The 13,290-nt window shown below is 43.0% G+C and overlaps 1 protein-coding gene and 1 long non-coding RNA gene across 5 annotated transcripts in view; one reads left to right on the top strand and one right to left on the bottom strand.

Annotated features, from left to right (window-relative positions):
- pde4ba (phosphodiesterase 4B, cAMP-specific a) overlaps window positions 1-13,290 on the top strand; it is a 530,844-nt gene that overhangs the window by 375,998 nt on the left and 141,556 nt on the right. The window lies entirely within an intron of this gene.
- On the bottom strand, window positions 716-5,193 carry LOC133540798 (uncharacterized). The gene is made up of 3 exons (XR_009803736.1): window positions 5,069-5,193; window positions 4,309-4,449; window positions 716-1,452 (listed from the first exon to the last, which is right to left on the bottom strand). It is a non-coding gene; the product is annotated as an uncharacterized LOC133540798 (long non-coding RNA).

Raw genomic sequence — 13,290 nt, 5'->3', positions numbered from 1 at the left:
ATTAAAGACTTTCCAATTTGTGGAAAAATTGCGGGCAGAATATTAAAAAAATACCCCCCAAAAAATCTAATCAACTAAAAATTTCACAACCATGAGTAGTAGTTAAAATCTAAGTATCAAGCATGTGCAGCGTTTCTATCAACCACCCGCACTATTCACGCCTGTACCGCAAATACTCAAACAAAACAAAACTTCTGTCTTTTGCCACAACAAGGTCTTTTTTTTTTTTTTCATCCTTTCTGTCTGCCAGAAGTGGGGAAAGAGAAGGAGGGCAGGAAGTGTGAGGCAGGATGAGACGATCATATTGTTCCTGTTTTCTTGTCATTAACTGCTGCGACCTGACGGAAGCCAGGAGGAACTGTGTCTAGATGAGGTGTGTGTGTGTGTGTGTGTGTGTGTGTGTGTGTGTGTGTGTGTGTGTGTGTGTGTGTTTGTGTGTGTGTGGAGGAGTTTGGGTCTCTGAATGTGTGCGTCAGCCCTATGGAGAAAAATAGGATGCAGTGAGACAAAAGCTCATTGTCTCTACTCAAACAACACAATACAATGTTAGACGTAAGTGCACAGGTGAATCCCATTCTTGCTCTCTTGGGATACTTTATTTAATTGCTTATATATTCTGAAAGATAATATGTTGGATTCTGATGTTGATTTAACATTGAAATGTGGTCATTTCCCAACCAATATTCTACAACACAAATAAAACGTCGAAACAACATACTTTTTAACAACGTTTAATCAATGCTGGGTTCTAACGTTGAATGGACCATTGAAATGTGGTCATTTCCCAACCAATATTCTACAACACAAATACAATGTTGAAACAACATACTTTTTGACGACGTTGATTCAATGTTGGGTTGTGACTCTGATTTGACCATTGAAATTTGGTCTTTTCCCAACCAATATTCTACAACACAAATACAATGTTGAAACAACACACTTTTTGACGACGTTGATTCATTGTTGGGTTGTGACGTTGATCGGACCATTGAAATTTGGTCTTTTCAGTTTCAGTTTCAGTTTATTTTCAGTCTAACAAAAACATATTCAAACATGGATCACGATTCAAAAATGAATAACATGACTGAAACAGGCAGAAGCAAAAAAGCTTATATGCCCAACATACATTTTTTACAGTCTTAAAGTCTGCAAAAAAAAATGCATTGTAGCAGCAGCCTGGGAACATGTGTATGTTTTCGTGTCTTGCATCACAGGCAAAAATGATATCCAGTGCTTGCTCCACAAGAGATATGTTTTCAATTCAAACTGCCTTGGAAGTAAGTCTGACACACTTCCCCAGCCTTCTCTGCCGCCCTTTCATTCACTAATAGAAAGATTCTTCTGGGATCCTCCATAAATCATCATCTCCGGGCCTGATCTACTAATGCAGGGGTGTCAAACTTGTTTTCATTGAGGGCCACACTGCAGTCATGGCTGCCATTAGAGGGTCGCCTGTAACAGTAAATAATGAATTCATTTGCTTGATTATTTTACTTTTTTTTTTACTTACAATGTAAGTAAAAAATATGTGAATAATACTACTGTTTTTTTGACAAAAAAAATGGCAGCTTAGTTGCCGGACTTTTACTGTAAAATACAAACCCCGTTTCCATATGAGTTGGGTAATTGTGTTAGATGTAAATATAAACGGGATACAATGATTTGCAAATCCTTTTCAACCCATATTCAGTTGAATATGCTACAAAGAAAACATATTTGATGTTCAAACTGATAAACATATTTATTTATTTTTTGGTAAACAATCATTAACTTTAGAATTTGATGCCAGCACTCCACGTAAGGCGGCATGGCCGGAAACCAACATTGAATGACCGTGACCAATGCCAAGCCACATAGAATAGAATGAATAGAATAGAATAGAATGAACTTTATTGTCATTATATTTGCATATAACGAGATTAAAGACTCCAACTTAAAGTGCGGTAGTGGGAACAAATATGGGGTGAAATAAATGAAATCCATCCATCCATCCATTTTCTGCCGCTTATTCCCGTTCGGGGTCGCGGGGGGCGCTGGCGCCTATCTCAGCTACAATCGGGCGGAAGGCGGGGTACACCCTGGACAAGTCGCCACCTCATCGCAGGGCCAGCACAGATAGACAGACAACATTCACACTCACATTCACACACTAGGGCCAATTTTAGTGTTGCCAATCAACCTATCCCCAGGTGCATGTCTTTGGAGGTGGGAGGAAGCCGGAGTAAAAAGGAAAAACGAACAATTGAAATAAACAGATTACTCCATCCATCCATCCATCATCTTCCGCTTATCCGAGGTCGGGTCGCGGGGGCAACAGCCTAAGCAGGGAAACCCAGACTTCCCTCTCCCCAGCCACTTCGTCTAGCTCTTCCCGGGGGATCCCGAGGCGTTCCCAGGCCAGCCGGGAGACATAGTCTTCCCAACGTGTCCTGGGTCTTCCCCGTGGCCTCCTACCGGTTGGACGTGCCCTAAACACCTCCCTAGGGAGGCGTTCAGGTGGCATCCTGACCAGATGCCCAAACCACCTCATCTGGCTCCTCTCGATGTGAAGGAGCAGCGGCTCTACTTTGAGTTCCTCTCAGATGGCAGAGCTTCTCACCCTATCTCTAAGGGAGAGCCCCGCCACACGGCGGAGGAAACTCATTTCGGCCGCTTGTACCCGTGATCTTATCCTTTCGGTCATGACCCAAAGCTCATGACCATAGGTGAGGATGGGAACGTAGATCGACCGGTAAATTGAGAGCTTTGCCTTCCGGCTCAGCTCCTTCTTCACCACAACAGATCGGTACAACAGATTACTATCCAATAAAAATAATAAGCAATCCTGTACAATATACAAAACACTATAGAAGTACAAAATACAAAATGCTGTACAATATACAAAACAAGACAAGAGTACCGAAGTAATAAATACTACCGAAGGGTAGTATTGCACAGTAGGGTATTAGGGCATGATATTGTATAGGGGTGAATTAGTATTATTTTAAGTTAGAGTTCAACATGGTGACAGCTTTGGGAAAGAAGCTGTCTCTGAGCCTGTTTATTCTGGCTCTGCTGCACCTGTAGCGCCTGCCTGATGGTAGCAAGTCGAACAGGTGGAAGCCAGGGTTTGTGTTGTCCTTGGTAATGTTTTTTGCTCTGTTGAGGCAACGGGAGTTGTGTAAATCCTTCAGGGAGGGCAGGGGACAGCCGATGATTTTTTGTGCAGACTGAATCGCCTGTTTGTCTGCTTCAGTGCAGCTGGCGTACCACACTGTTATGCAGTACGTCAGCAGGCTCTCGACAGGCGAGCGATAGAAGGTCACCATCAGCTGCCTCTGCAGTCTGTTCTTCCTCAGCACCCTCAGGAAGTGGAGTCTCCGCTGGGCCTTCCGGATGACCGCAGTTGTATTTTGGGTCCAGGACAGGTCAGCAGATATGAGGGTGCCGAGGAACTTGAAGGAGCTGACTCTCTCCACCTCCTCGCCATTGATGTAGAGGGGGGCGGGGTCTGCAGTGTTTTTCCTGAAGTCAAAGATGAGTTCCTTGGTTTTTTGTGGTGTTCAGTGCCAAATTATTCACTGAACACCACCATTCAGCATGTGTTACAACAGCGTGGCTATGTAAAAAAAGAAAGCGGGTACTTTCCTGGCCCGCCTGCAGTCCAGACCTGTCTCCCATCGAAAATGTGTGACGCATTATGAAGCGTAAAATACGACAGCGGAGACCCCGGACTGTTGAAAGACTGAAGCTCTAACTTTTGGCAGTAATATTCTAGCCTTTTGGTAGTAATATTGCACTCACTTGGGCTCAGCGTGTCATGATTTGTGTTCTAGATCATGTTTTGTTTAGTTCTGTTCCGTTAGTTTTGGACTCCTGTTTGTAAAACCTGAGTTTGTTTTGGTTGCCATGGTTCACCTGTCTCTGATTATTGTCCGGCCGCTCACCTGCTACCCGAGCACTAATCAGTGGCATTATTTAAGCTTGTCTTTGTCAGTTAGTCATCCTTTCGACATTGTTCTTTTCTTGCTCTGTGCTGACATGTTTCATTCAATGCGTCTGTTCTTTTCATGCTTCATGCCATGCCAAGTAAGTTGTTGTTTGTTCATGCTACAGTTAGCGAGTTTTAGTTTTGCCCTGTCCATAGTTCATGCCATTTGTTTATTCAAGCCACAGTTTAGTGGGTTTGTTTCATGTTTTTTTTTAGTTTCACGTTTCATGTCCTAAGTTTTTTGCCTTAGCTTTCACGTGCGTTAGGAACGCTCGCCTTTGGATTGTTTTCAGTTTTTCTGTACCCTTTTGAGTTTTGGTAATTAAACATGTTCCTACCTTCTACCATTGTCCGGAAAAGTCAGTTTGCATCCTGGAAGAACACATCCCCATCGAGACTCAGCGAACCGGTAATTTGCACGACGACAGGTGGTGCTGCTGAGTCAATGTAAGGTTGTCAGAGCTACAGTTTCCTCCCAGCTGCATCACAACACAACACAACACAATACAACACAACACAACACATTAATAAATAAAATTGCAAGATATACAACGAAGGGATAATAAATGTGTTAAATTACAGGTTAAACGTGTTCCCCTTCTCTTCTGTTTGCCATTTTACTCACCACTTCGCTTCTAATTCTTTGTTATTTTTGGCGGACGGCACCATGCGCAAATAACAGTAGCTCTGACGGCCTTGAATTGACAAAGCAGCACCGCCTGTCGTAGAGTGCGAATTACAGGTGTTCTTGTTATGGTTTACTAAGGACGTGACGGAAAACGGACACCAGGTGGCAGTATTCGATTAATTTATTATATATATAGGGTATATATATTTACAATAAGACTAATAAACAATACTAATAAACTAGAGAATGGTGTATGTGTGTCAACAACCTGACAGTGTGCATTGTGTAGGACTATGTGAAGTCATTATTGTGTGTGTTTTAGTGTGTGTTACCAACGTGTTGGAGGTAGTGTAGACAGAGACGAGATGCAGACAGGAAAGTCCATGGGCGGAAACGAGGAGTCGAGGGATGAAGGAGGCATTCAGAGTCCCTAGGGAGATCCAGGGAAAAGGGTGAGGCGCACAGCTCACCTTGACGACGACGGAGGTCGGGTACGCATTTGGAACTAAGTTCCCGCGCCGATCCTTGGTCCACTGGTCCTCTTATACAGCCTCACGCCATTAGTCACAGGCCAGCTGCAGCGGAGAGTGGGCACGGTCCGCTTGATGAGCGCGGGGGCGTGTCCGGGTGCGCTGTCAGCGCGCCCTCTGGGTGGAACCACAGCGGAGGAAGATGGAGACTGCATGTACCACAACAGTTCTAAGTACAAGTGTGCGGATTGCGCAAAGTGGAATATTATTTCCAAAAATTTTCACTTGAAGAAAATTGTTGTCAAAATTGTCCATTTAAGGGGCTGATTGAATCAAACTGGAATGATTCACTTTGGTGTCTGTTGGCGATTTTTGAAAAAAGCATCCTGCAATGTGCATCATTTTGCCACTGGATCATTCAAGATGCACCATCACAAAACGGCAGCGCCTCCCAGAGCGCAGCTTCAGCATGCTAAAACCATGCTGCATGTCAACAACATGAAAACACACCACAAGTTAGACTATATGATGTCATAAATATGGAGGGAAATGATCCAGTGTCTGGGGATAGGTTGATTGGCAACACTAAATTGGCCCTAGTGTGTGAATGTGAGTGTGAATGTTGTCTATCTGTGTTGGCCCTGCGATGAGGTGGCGACTTGTCCAGGGTGTACCCCGCCTTCCGCCCGATTGTAGCTGAGATAGGCGCCAGCGCCCCCCGCGACCCCGAAAGGGAATAAGCGGTAGAAAATGAATGGGATGGATGGATCCAGTGTCTCCATTTTGACAGCCCGTATACACGAAAAAACTTCATTTCTAATAGGGCTCTCTGCACCACTTTTGCACTTTTCCACATTTATTACACATTTAGCATTTATTATTCGGATCTGGATAGATCAGGCCCCTAATGTCATCCAGGTGTTCAAAAAGAGTCCTCTCGATGACATCCTTGAGCTTATGAGGTTTCCCAGCACTGCCATGTTCTTCTCGGCACAGGAACTGTCGGACGCTCAGGTTTTTCTGCCACAACTCTCGCCTCTATCCGCAGACTGATAGCGCAAACGCTGCAGGATCTCTTTTTCTGGCCCTTTAGCAAAAACTTGGACGATGCCCCTTCTGTGAAACGATGTGATCAATCAATCAATCAATCAATCACTCAATCAATGATTTTTTTTAAAAACCCTAAATCACGGTGACAATGATGACTATGAGAAACCTTGGAGAGGATCAGGCCTTATTGATATTTTATTATGTTTACCAAATCCTCCTACTTGTGCATGAAACACTTTAAATGCCTAATAAGATCACTTTTTCCAGTAAGATCCATTCTGTTTTGCTGATTCAGGATTAAGGGCTTTCCCGAGGCTTAAAACAGAAGATTAAAAACAAACAAACAGGGTCCTCTGTGTCCAAACCTAATTTTATATTCTCATTATTGTGCTGACAACACACAACACTGCTACTTTCTTAGCGGGAATTCTGCTGCACAAAACCCCAGGTTGAAACTGCATTGCTCAAAGTTGCTAATTGTTTCGCTTTGTACCCGTCCTTTTTGCGTCACTCGCAGTTATTGTAATCATTCCTTGTGAATGCATTCCGTTGACATCTCTCCACGTCAGTTCAGTGTGTGGCTATGGCTTTAGGGCGAGCTGCATTACACATCGCATACTTCTGGATGTGTTTACTTGGAGGTAGGGTTTTTCGTTCTAGAATGACTTATGTTAGTCATGCAGTGGCGGGCCTGTGCGCTTCCCACCTAGGCCTTCAGTGATGTCCGACTTAAAGGATTACCTCTCAAAATACCATCATTTATGTTACCACGTGACCATTGCTGGACAAATACTATATGCAGGACTGTCTCAGAAAATTTGAATATTGTGATAAAGTCCTTTATTTTCCAGAATGCAACTAAAAACATGAAAATGTCATACATTCTGGATTCCTTACACATCACCTGAATTATAGCAATCGTTTTATTATTTTAATATTGCTGATTATAGCATACAGCTTAAGAAAACGGAAAAATCCTATCTCAAAAAATCTGAATATTTCCTCAGACCAAGTAAAAAAAAAAAGATTTATAACAGCAAAACAAAATCAAACATTTGAAAATGTCAATTAATGCACTCAGTACTTGGTTGGGAATCCTTTTGCACGGATTACTGCATCAATGCGGCGTGGCATGGAGGCAATCGGCCTGTGGCATTGCTTAGGTGTTATGGATGCCCAGGATGCTTCAATAGCGGCCTTCAGCTCATTTGCATTATTGGGTCTGGTGTCTTTCAGCTTCTTCTTCACAATACCCCACAAATTCTCTATGGGGTTTAGGTCAGGAGAGTTGGCAGGCTAATGGAGGACAGTAATGCCATGGTCAGCACACCAGTTACTGCTGGTTTTGGCACTTTGAGCAGGTGCCAGATCATGCTGGAAAATTAAATCATTATCCATAGAGCTTTTCAACAGACACAGCTTCAATAGCCGTATTCCCATGGTCAAGCCACTCCTGAAATCTAGACAACGGAAGTTCCCTCAGTCAGCAATGGTTTTGGGAGCCATGTCAGCTGCTGGTTTTGGTCCACTGTATCAAGTCCAGAGTCAATGCAGCAGTCTCCATGCTTTCATAAGAATTACCCACAATGCCATGCATCCATGACTCTTGGCTATATTATACACCCCGCTAGCACCTAACCCCCCCACCCCCATCTCCGTGCGTCGGTTGAGGGGGGCGGGGTTGGGGGCGCATGTATAATATAATCAAGAGTCATGGATGCATGACATTGTGGGTAATTCTTATGTTGCGTTTATAATGTGTTACAGAGCCGATGTTCTCCAGAAATGTGTTTGGTGTGGGTTCACAGAGTGTGGCACATATTATTAAGAGTGTTAAAGTTGTTTATATCACAACCATCAGTGTAAAAGGTATGGCTGTTGACCAAGTATGCATTGCAATCTCGTAAGAGAAGCAGCGAAATGCATGCGTCCGGCCGTCACGCAGATATCATGGTGTAAAGGCGGTCGCTATGACATGTTGTAGAGCAGTGGTCCCCAACCACCGGGCCGCGGCTGCAGAATAATTATTATTATTATTATTTTTTTATCTCACTCAATTTTTTACTGCATGCCATTGGTAAGCGCAGGGGTGAGACGAGGTTTTAAGATTATTAGCGGCTGCTTACTTTTACCGCATGCTTTGAATAAGCGCAGAAGTGAGGAGAGGTATTAAATTAATAAGCGCCCCGGCGGGTATTCAAGGAAATATGGTAATTATTCCTTCATTTGTTACCAGATTTGCACCTTCTTTCTCTCGTATTACCACTCGCACCACAGCTAACATTACCCATGCCGCTACCCGTCTGCTCCACGAGGTCGTATACATACGTATGTGACGTATGTAAGAAGGTGCGCTTGCTGTCTGTGAGAAGGAGAGACAAGAAAGAGTGGGAAGAGCCTGTAGTGTAATGCCCGCAGCTAAAAGCAACTGCGTGAGAACGTATACTCGAATATCACGATATAGTCATTTTCTATATCGCACAGAGACAAACCCGCGATATATCGAGTATATCGCTGTATCGCCCTGCCTTACAGCCAACCCGTTCTCAGCGAGCTGCCATGTCCAGACTTTTCAATGAAAAAAAAAAAAAATGGTTTGTCATTGTTGGAGATCTGATCTTTTTGTGTTACTGTGTGAGGTCTGCGTGTTCAACCGATAATGTTCGGTGTTTCAGAAGAGAGCCAGGAAACATAACATCCTATCTTGCCAATATTCAAGTGTGAGAACCCCACACAGCTGTGACCTGACTTCCTGGTGTGGTCATCAATGCTGCCATACAGGATATATGTGAGGCAAGGGGCTTTTGAACTCCCCTGATGTTGTTCACACGCTTCATGAGTGTGTTCATGATGTACAGTACGTGCATGGCTGCCCATTACTGCCCCTCCATGTTCAAACTGCTTCCACAGTGGAGTGTTTTAAGTCTCGTCTTAAGACCCACTTTTATTCTTTGGCTTTTAACACTACGTGAGTTGTGTGGTCCTCTCTTCTCTGTTGTCCTCTGTGATTTTTATACACTTTGATTTCTATTTTACTGTTTTAATTGATTTTACCCTTTAAAATAGTTTTTAATCATATTTGTTTTTATATTGTTTTTATTGGTTTTATATTTATTTATTTTTTGTTTTTATTCAGTCATTGGTGGAGCATAATATATATATATATACTTTTTTTAATCTTATTTTATTTATTTATTTATTTATTTATTTTACAATTGTTTTTAACATGGCTGTGCAGCACTTTGGAAACGTTATTGTTGTTTAAATGTGCTATATAAATAAAGTGGATTGGATTGGATTGGAATGGTGTCAACAAATTTGTATGTGCTTCTCTCGAAGAGGCTCATTCTTTTATCGGGGAAAAAAAAAATACGCCTGCGTGTTTTATTTTTACAAAAGCTACAGTTTGGTCAGCACTACACAATGAAAGTGTGTTATTTTTATAGGCAAAGGTTTTTTTGACAATGCAGAATTGTTATGCAATAGGTTAATAAGTTCACAGCACATATATTTCCTTTATACCAGGGGTTTCAAACTCAATTTACCTGGGGGCCACTGGATGCAGAAACTGGGTGAGGCTGGGCCACGAGAAGAGATTTCTTCAAAATAATCTAACAAGCACTTGCAGTGTATATTGTAGCCCGGAAGAGTTAGGGCTGCATGGGATTCTGGGTGTTTGTTCTGTGGTTTTTATGTTGCGTTACGGTGCGGATGTTATCCCAAAATGTGTTTGTCATTCTTGTTTGGTGTGGGTTCACAGTGTGGCACATATTTGTAACAGTGTTAAAGTTGTTTATACGGCCACCCTCAGTGTGACCTGTGTGACTGTTGATCAACTATGTCTTGCAGTCACTTAATGCGTCTACAGAAGCCAAATACAGTATGTAGCTGGGCTGGCAGGCTGATTGTACAGGTTGGAGAGGACGCTAAAGGCAGTGCTTCCACGGTGTCCACGGTATATTTTTGTTCGGGTAAAATTCAGGAGAATGATTACCCCTGGAGGGGCACTGAATTTTGGGAGTCTCCCGGAAAAATCACGGGTATGCAAGTTTGACGCTGTAAAGCACCATGCATATTAAACTCGCGGGCCGCATTTACGTTTACATTTACGCATTAAGTTGCGGGCCGCAAAATATCGTCTCACGGGCCGCGTGTTTGAGACCTCTGCTGTATACCATATCCTTCTACATATCTGCGTCCTCTACAATGGACATTTTTTTGGTCTGTTTATTTGGCCAAAGGAAAATCCAAAACACAAATTTCCACTGTCGAGGATTCTGGTTTTCAGTGGGGTATTCATCAAACAAAAGCTAGTGGATAACTGATTTTGCTTCCAATTGTCTTGCATTCATCTAAGGTCTCCGACTACACTAAGGTTATCCAGGGTAAATCACACCTAACCTTATCCGTGTCCACAAACAACAATGCCACCGTTTAAGACCTCCACCCCCACCTCCAAAGACATGCACCGAGGTTTTTTGATTGATTGATTGAAACTTTTATTAGTAGATTGCACAGTACAGTACATATTCCGTACAATTGACCACTGAATGGTAACACCCGGATAAGTTTTTGAACTTGTTTAAGTCGGGGTCCACGTATATCAATACATGGTATATTGATTGGCAACACTAAATTCTCGTCAGTCAACCCCAGGGCAGCTGTGGTTACTGATGTAGCTTACCACCACCAGGTGTGAATGTATGTTGAGTCCTACTTCTCTGTGAGGGCTTTGAGTGTTTAGAAAAGCGCGATATAAATCTAAGTTGTTGTTTTTTTTTAAATTGGTCTTAGTGTTTGAAAGTGAATGCGATTGTTGTCTGTCTATCTGTGTTTGCCCTGCAATGAGGTGGCGACTTGTCCAGGGTGTACACCGCCTTCCGCCCGATTGCAGCTGAGATAGGCTCCAGCGCCCCCCGTGACTTCGAAAGGGACAAGCGGTAGAAAATAGATGGATAACCAAAAAAATTATTCCCGGGTACGGCCACCGCTGCTGCTCACTGCTCCCCTCACCTCCCAGGGGCTTGAACAAGGGTGTGGGTCAAATGCAGGGGACAAATTTCACCACAATCATTGGTACTTTAACGTTCAATCAGTTGTTTCATTTGGTAGAAATGTAATTTACTCATTTACGCTGACAAAATCAATCAATCAATCAATGTTTACTTATATAGCCCTAAATCACTAGTGTCTCAAAGGGCTGCACAAACCACCACGACATCCTCGGTAGGCCCACATAAGGGCAAGGAAAACTCACACCCAGTGGGACATCGGTGACAATAATGACCCAGTGGGACGTCGGTGACAATAATGACCCAGTGGGACGTCGGTGACAATGATGACTATGAGAACCTTAGAGAGGAGGAAAGCAATGGATGTCGAGCGGGTCTAACATGATACTGTGAAAGTTCAATCCACAATGGATCCAACACAGTCGCGAGAGTCCAGTCCAAAGCGGATCCAACACAGCAGCGAGAGTCCCGTTCACAGCGGAGCCAGCAGGAAACCATCCCAAGCGGAGGCGGATCAGCATCGCAGAAATGTCCCCAGCCGATACACAGGCAAGCAGTACTTGGCCACCGGATCGGACCGGACCCCCTCCACAAGGGAGAGTGGGACATAGAAGAAAAAGAAAAGAAACGGCAGATCAACTGGTCTAAAAAGGGAGTCTATTTAAAGGCTAGAGTATTAAAATGAGTTTTAAGGTGAGACTTAAATGCTTCTACTGAGGTGGCATCTCGAACTGTTACCGGGAGGGCATTCCAGAGTACTGGAGCCCGAACGGAAAACGCTCTATAGCCCACAGACTTTTTTTGGGCTTTGGGAATCACTAACAAGCCGGAGTCCTTTGAACGCAGATTTCTTGCCGGGACATATGGTACAATACAATCCGCCCAATAGATCAAAATCACATGTCAACTGTAGAGGACGCTGGTTCTCAGAAATATACACAATAAGAGTAATAGTCAAGGGAGAATTCCAACCCCACTGGTCTGTAGCTTTCTGGAAATGTGGCCACCAAAACAATTTAGTTAGATACAGTATTCCTGTCCTATTTGAACGAGAACCGTCTAAACCCCACATGAGTGAGCAGTTGGCGACGGAGGCAAGGGAAGAAACCTCAGAAAGAACCAAGTCTCTGTGGGGAAGCTGTCTGTCTCCACCAGTTGGTTTGAGGTAGAGTAAACAACAATGAAAGCCAGCCCCAGTGTAAAACCAAACACAATAATTGAGATGTGTGTGGTCATATTTACTGTATGTGTATCTGTTACCAGCACTTATGTTAGCAATGCTGCCAGTGTATTAGTTGATGATGAAGTTATAACTCATTACATTCTGCAGGGCTTAAGTACAAATCCTGTTTCCATATGAGTTGGGAAATTGTGTTAGATGTAAATATAAACGGAATAAAATGATTTGCAAATCCTTTTCAACCCATATTCAATTGAATGCACTACAAAGACAACATATTTGATGTTCAAACTCATAAACTCAATTTTTTTGGGGCAAATAATAATGAACTTAGTATTTTATGGCTGCAACACGTGCCGAAGTAGTTGGGAAAGGGCATGTTCACCACTGTTACATCACCTTTTCTTTTAACAACACTCAATAAATGTTTGGGAACTGAGGAAACTAATTGTTGTAGCTTTGAAAGTGGAATTATTTCCCATTCTCGTTTTATGTAGAGCTTCAGTCGTTCAACAGTCCGGGGTCTCCGCTGTCGTATTTTACGCTTCATAATGCGCCACACATTTTCGATGGGAGACAGGTCTGGACTGCAGGTGGGCCAGCAAAGTACCCGCACTCTTTTTTTACGAAGCCACGCTGTTGTAACATGTGCTGAATTTAGCTTGGCATTGTCTTGCTGAAATAAGCAGGGACGTCCATGATGGCAGCATATGTTGTTCCAAAACCTATATGTACCTTTCAGCATTAATGGTGCCTTCACAGCAGTGACGTGCAGTGAGGTTCATGGCTGGTGAGGCACTGACTTCATCACAGTCAGATTTATAAACATATGAACCCTAAAGAGTATCTTATTCACCATTTGATTGATAGATGATAGATGGATAGTACTTTATTGATTCCTTCAGGAGAGTTCCTTCAGGAAAATTAAAATTCCAGCAGCAGTGTACAGAGTTGAGATCAATTTTAAAAAAAGTAAAAAG

This window comes from Nerophis ophidion, linkage group LG22 (genome assembly GCF_033978795.1).
Source record: "Nerophis ophidion isolate RoL-2023_Sa linkage group LG22, RoL_Noph_v1.0, whole genome shotgun sequence".
Classification (NCBI taxonomy): Eukaryota; Metazoa; Chordata; class Actinopteri; order Syngnathiformes; family Syngnathidae; genus Nerophis; species Nerophis ophidion.
Note: the sequence above shows the minus strand (reverse complement) of the source record. Positions and strands in the feature narration are given on the sequence as shown.